Source organism: Scylla paramamosain, chromosome 17 (assembly GCF_035594125.1).
Source record: "Scylla paramamosain isolate STU-SP2022 chromosome 17, ASM3559412v1, whole genome shotgun sequence".
Lineage (NCBI taxonomy): Eukaryota > Metazoa > Arthropoda > Malacostraca > Decapoda > Portunidae > Scylla > Scylla paramamosain.
Genome location: NC_087167.1, coordinates 22,845,996 through 22,853,185, shown reverse-complemented (window position 1 = coordinate 22,853,185; position 7,190 = coordinate 22,845,996).

The following is a 7,190-nucleotide window of genomic DNA, read 5'->3' as shown; positions in this document are numbered from 1 at the left end:
ATCTGAACTGGAAACTTCACATCTCATCTCTAGCTAAAACAGCTTTTATGAAGTTAGGTGTTCTGAGACGTCTCCGCCAGTTTTTCTCACCCCCCCAGCTGCTAACTCTGTACAAGGGCCTTATCCGTCCATGTATGGAGTATGCTTCACATGTCTGAGGGGGGTTCCACTCATACTGCTTTTCTAGACAGGGTGGAATCAAAAGCTTTTCGTCTCATCAACTCCTCTCCTCTAACTGACTGTCTTCAGCTTCTCTCTCACCGCCGCAATGTTGCATATCTAGCTGTCTTCTACCGCTATTTTCATGCTAACTGCTCTTCTGATCTTGCTAACTGCATGCCTACCCTCCTTCCGTGGCCTCGCTGCACAAGACTTTCTTCTTTCTCTCACCTCTATTCTGTCCACTTCTCTAACGCAAGAGTTAACTAGTATTCTCAATCATTCATCCCTTTCTCTGGTAAACTCTGGAACTCCCTGCCTGCTTCCGTATTTCCACCTTCCTATGACTTGAATTCCTTCAAGAGGGAGGTTTCAAGACACTTATTCATCATTTTTTGACCACTGCTTTGACCCCTGTATGGGACTGGCATTTCAGTGGGCATTTTTTTTATTACATTTTTGTTGCCCTTGGCCAGTGTCCTTCCTACATAAAAAAAAAAAAAAAATAGTAGTAGTAGTAGCAGTAGAAGTAGTAGTAGTAGTAGTAGTAGTAATGCTATTTTTCATATATTTAGTAATTTTTTTTTTTTCATATTATTATTTATATTTATATTTTTTGTTTTGTTTTGACATTCATACGAATGCTATAAAGGTGAAGCATAGAAATTTATTTGATTAATTAATTAATTTATATATCTATTTATTTTGATTTTTTAAATTAATTAATTTATTTATTTTTATTATTATTATTTTTTTTTTTTATGTCTCTATGATAAGCAAAGCATTATAGAATTTATGAAAGCACATATCCTCTAGAGTCTTGCCCTACAAAAGATTCTGTAAAGTAAAAAATAAAGGGAATAAGTGTCAGTGACGTTTGATGAATAGAGGAAGGCGTGGCAGAAATTACCATAAAACGTATATAAATGAAAATTTATCTTCCTCGTATTTTCCAACTTGCGTTTGCTTCTTGAAAATTTAACTGGGTGGGTCATATAGCAGACATATTGTTCTTTCCTCCATTGTAGTTTGTTTCCAGCAAGCCCCCTAAATAAAGTTTGTTTTTTTTTTTTTTTTTTTTTTTTTTAAAGAAATGAGGAATTACATTCTAACGCTGATCACTGAGCGGAGCGTAGACGAGCTGCTATCCTCAAGGACGTTACCTCTCTCTCTCTCTCTCTCTCTCTAAATAAGACTTTAAATAAAAAGAATATATATATATATATATATATATATATATATATATATATATATATATATATATATATATATATATATATATATATATATATATATATATATATATATATATATATATATATATATATATATATATATATATATATATATTAAAAGACAATGAATATCCTCTGGGGAAGGGGTGACAATCCTTATTTAACCCTTAATTTCAGTTGAATTTTGACAAGTCTACGTTAAAATGTTTCCATTTTTCTGCAGTGATAAAGAAACGTAGAGGGTTAGCTAATATATTTAATTGTTAATTGTATCTTTTTTTCTTTCTTTTTTTCATTTATTCTTTTATTAATTTTTCTTTTCATTGCTTAATTATGCATTATGCCGACACTGCAGGTTACAATTGCAGATATTGCAAGTATTTTTGACACAATACAAGTACATCCAGCTAAACTATTGCTACAGTATAGAGAGAGTATTTCGATTACATACCTTATTCTTCATCTTCTTTTCTTCTTTTTTTTTTTTTAATAAATATAATAATAAATAAATAAGTAAATAGGTATTGTCAAATGAAATCGTCGAGATTACGCAGGGGTTTCGGGCAATACTTGGATGGGTGACTACACAAGCCTCATCTGTCTGAAAAAAAAAAAAAAAATAATAAAAAAAATAAGAATAAGAATAGGGAGAATGAACGAAAATTTTAAGTAATAAAGATAACAGTAAGAATTATTATAACAAGAATAAGAAAAATTACAATAAAGGAATATAAAAAAAAAGAAAGAAAGCATCCCATGTCTTTCTTCCTAATTGTCATAGAAGGGTGAATTCTTTTGTATATTTTCCAACATTTCCAATACAACGATATGAATGGGGGAAGAAAGAATAAGAATAATAGAAAGAAGGCCTCCCAACACCTAGTTCTCCGGTCTTGGCCAATTAGCTAACGGCGGGATCAGCGCAGTTAAGCAGGGGGTCCGGGAAGAACTTGGATGGGTGACCACAAAAGCCTCATCTCTCTGAGAATAGAAAAAAATAGCAATAAGAATGAGGAGAATGAACGAAAAACGAAAATAATAAAATAACAATAACAACTATAATAAAAAAAAGAAGATTAAGAATAAAAAGAACAAAAATAAGGGAAAAAAGTAATAATATATCTCTCTTGCTAATTGTCGTAGAATTATGAATGAAGGGTTAATTTTAGTGCATATTTTCCAACATTTTCAGCACAACAATGCAACAACAATACAGGAAAGAATAAGAATAAGAGAAATAAGCCCTCCCAACACCTTGTTCTCCGCTCTTGACCAATCAGCTGACGGCGGGATCAGCAAGGTTAAGCAGGGGGTCCGGGCAGAACTTGGATGGGTGACCGCACAAGCCTCATCTCTCTAAAAGTAGGATAAATAAGAATAAGATAAGGAAGAATAATAAAAAAAAATGAAAATAATAAAGATAACAATATTAATTATGACAAGAATAAGAAAAAAATAGAATAAAAAGAATGAAAAAAATAAGAATATCACAACTTTCTTGCTAATTGTCTTAGAATTTTAAATGACATGTCAGTTCTGCTGTATATTTTCCAAGATTTGTTATGAATGAGGGAAGAAAGAATAAGAATAAGAATAAGAATAAGAACAAAATGAATTAGACTAACAATAATGATCACATCTTTCATGCGGTGACTGCGTGGGCGATGAGCCTCACTGGACGTTTCTGACCAATCACAAGGCAGGGTTGGAGTCGTCGGGCCCACCCGATTCATATATAAAGGGATTTTGTGGGAAGCGCGGGCAGACTCAGCTGAGTGTTCGTTGTGAGTTGTTGTTACCACAACTATGGCACGTACCAAGCAAACGGCTCGCAAGTCCACTGGTGGCAAGGCGCCCCGCAAGCAGCTTGCTACAAAGGCAGCTCGCAAGTCTGCTCCAGCCACTGGAGGTGTCAAGAAACCCCACCGTTACAGGCCTGGAACCGTTGCTCTCCGTGAGATCCGCCGTTATCAGAAGAGCACTGAGCTGCTTATCAGGAAACTGCCTTTCCAGCGCCTGGTGCGTGAAATTGCTCAGGATTTCAAGACTGACCTCCGCTTCCAGTCCTCTGCTGTCATGGCTCTCCAGGAAGCTTCCGAGGCTTACCTCGTGGGTCTGTTTGAGGATACCAACCTGTGCGCCATCCATGCCAAGCGCGTGACTATCATGCCAAAGGACATCCAACTGGCTCGTCGCATCCGTGGCGAGCGTGCCTAAGAAGTCATCCACGAATGATCTTCATAACAGCAATATCTAGGCCCTTTTTAGGGCCAAACATCTCTTTCATTAAAGAATTTTCATAGACAATCTGTTTGGTTTTGTGGAAGAAAATATTTATTTTCCATCTTTCAGTATCAGGTATCGACTTTCAACTTAATATCCTTCCCCCCTTTTTTTTTTTTTATATTATTATTATTATTCCCTCTTCCATGGCCATATCTCTTTCACTTGGGAGAATTTTTATCTTTCTTTATCTCTATTTTTTTTTTATCTTTTCTTTATCTCCACAGAATAATAATCACGATAATAATAAGCATAATAATAATAATAATAATAATAATAATAATAATGATACAATAATTATTATAATAATAATCATAATAAAAACAACAATATTAATATTATTAATAATGATAATAATAATAATAATAATAATAATAATAATAATAATAATAATAAAAATAATAATAATAATAATATTAATAATAATAACAATAATTATAATAATAATGCATTTGTCTATATCGTATCTTTTTTCCTTTTCAAGTGTGGCTCCAATGGAGCCGGGTATTATTTTATACTGGCAGCAGTATACTGGCCGCCTGTTTACTTGGAGGAGGTATACTTGGTAACAGCCTTGGTGCCTTCAGAAACAGCGTGTTTTGCCAGTTCACCAGGCAGAAGAAGACGGACAGCGGTCTGGATTTCCCGGCTGGTGATGGTGGAGCGCTTGTTATAGTGTGCCAGGCGGGATGCCTCGGCAGCGATGCGCTCGAAAATGTCATTCACGAACGAGTTCATGATTGACATGGCCTTGGAGGACACGCCAGTGTCTGGGTGGACTTGCTTGAGCACCTTGTAGATGTAGATGGAGTAGCTCTCCTTCCTCCTGCGCTTCTTCTTCTTGTCGCCCTTGGCAATGGCCTTCTGTGCCTTGCCAGCTTTCTTGGCAGCCTTTCCTGATGCTTTGGGAGGCATAGTGTCGCCGTACTGCTGTGAGAACGAGTGTGCGTTTTCAAGTTTCAAGTTTCAAGTTTTTATTTAGAAAAAGGGGGGTGTTACAAGAAGGGGCAGTGTGTGTACCAAGACTGGTACACAGGGAAGAAAAAGTGAGGAGAAATAGAAGTACAGTGGGAGAAAAAAAGTTGCCGGGCGGTCAGGCTTGCTACTGTAAAGTAATGAGTGTCACAGGGCAGTACAAGAGCGATTTGTAGGGTGGAAACCGGAGTCCCCGGAGGAAAACCACCCGCACTGCTGTGAGATAGAATAGAGTGGGGGAGGGTTACATATAATATTTACATAACATTTACAAGTACGTTGCAATGACATAAAATATTTACAGAACATGAGTTCTTGGTGGAAACCTGAGTTAGCAGGTGAGTCGTAAAGGGCAACTAGAAGACACACATAAAGTAGATTGTTTGGAGAAGGCGGTGCAAGAAGAGGATGGTAAGAGAGATGCACTAGCTTAAGAGAGGTGAAGTTAGGGGGACGAAGGTAGAAGGGAGGAAACATCGAGAGGAGGAAAAAAGAATGCAGAGGGACACAGTAGAACCGTTAAGGAGTACATAATGCTTAAGAAGAAATAAGACACGAGGGAGCAAAAATTGTCACAATAGCTTGTACAAAATAAACATGAGAGTCAAATGCAGAGGGACACAGTAGAAACGTTAAGGAGTACATAATGCTTAAGAAGAAATAAGACACGAGGGAGCAAAAATCGTCACAATATCACGTACAAAATAAACATGAGAGTCACAGAACACGCGTGGATGTTCACTGTGCACTGTAACGATACACTCGATTATTTCGGGAGTCCTGCGACGGGGGAGAGGGTGGTGGGCAGGTGTCTTGGGCGCGGGTCGATGTCGGAGGTTCTAGGAGTCGCTGTCGGTGGTTCGGGGGGGAGTTCAAAGGGGAGGCCTTCGGCGACGCCTGCGGCGCCGTCAGCCCCAGCCAACCCCTCAGCTGTGCGTTTCCCGAACTCGGTCCCGCTGCCGGGGGCTGAGCAGGCTACCCCGGAGGACGATTACCCCTCGCCAGGACGTCGGCCGGTCCCTCGGCGACTCGGGGCGCGGGGGGGCGAGGGGAAGTTCGCGATGCTGGAACCACCACTGGGTATGCCGTCGGTGTCGCCGGGGGCGTCATCAGGCCTGGCAGATCTCTTAGTGGCTAGCTGCAGTCCACCACTGTCGTCACGGTACCTCTACTCTCAGAAGGAGAAGGACAGATGCTCGCTCTCTCTCAGTCAGCAGTCGGTGATGATAATGGCGTGATCTGCGGACAAATTATCTAGCAGTAAAAGAGTGCTTGGGGGGAGAGTGACTAATTTCTAGTAGTGATACAGGTAGATTGTGAATTTAATAGGGGAATGAGTTACGGAAATATAACATTCACCTGTATCGGGGTTCGGGAGGCGGGTCTTGCACTCGGCGAAGACTCCTGGGGAACCCGGCGTGTTCCCGGGGTAGAGCCTCGTCGTGCTGTGTCCTCAGCGCCTGGAACTGATCCCATTCCTCGGCATCCATCTGTTCCCAAACCCTGGCGGCCATATCGTGAAGGCGGACGTTCAGGGCTGGGAGGGATGCGGCTTCGTGAAGAGCAGCCGAGGTGACAAAGTCGTCCCATCTGGTGCCGAAGGCGAACCTCAGGGCGTTGTTCTGGACCCGCTGAAGCTTGCTGATGGCTGTTTTAGAGAGAGCATGCAAGGGAATAGGTGGATAAGTTAGAATGGGCAAAATCAAAGCCTTTATTAGGTGGAGCTTGAGACCAGTGGTCAGATCCCTGAAGCGGTACAGCCTGGTGAGGGCCGACTTCGCTTTTGCCACTCTCTGGGACACGTGTGAAGTGTACCCAGTTGTGGATATGGAGAGCCCCAGGAGGGTGCCCCTGGGGCTAAACTCAACCTCATCCCCATCCACTAGCAGTGGGGCGGGGGTCTTTGTGGCGAGGGGGACGACCTTAAACTTGGCCAGGTTTGTCCTGATCCTCCACTCCCTCTCGAAGGCATTGATGCGGGCGATCTCTCTGGCAGTGCGGGCGTTCGTCATCAAGCTGGAGCGACCTGGGTGGAAAATAATCTGGGAGACATCGTCAGCATACAGTAAATTGATACCAGCCTCTGAGGCTGGACAATCGCTGGTATAAATGCTGTACAGGGTGGGCGACAGCACACTGCCCTGCGGAACTCCTGTGGCGAGGGGAAAAGCTGGACCGAGGTGGCCCCCTACCCTCACCCTCGCCGTCCTGTCGTCCAGGAAGTCACAGAGAAGGCGCTCAACCGGTGCAGGCAGCCCCAGGTGAAGGAGCTTGTACTTCAGCCCAAGGTGCCAGACACGGTCAAACGCCTTACTCACGTCCCGCAGCACCAAGTTACAGCGGTACCTATTGGCCTGGTGTATGGCGATGGTCTCGGTTGCCAGAGCGATGGCATGGACAGTGCCCCTGCCGCTCCGGAAACCATACTGCGCTGGGTGTAGATGGTTTCCCGTCTCCAGATAGGTGCGCAGCCGAGCGGAGACAACCCTCTCCAGCAGCTTCCCCGGTACCTCCAGCAGGGAGATGGGGCGGTAGTTC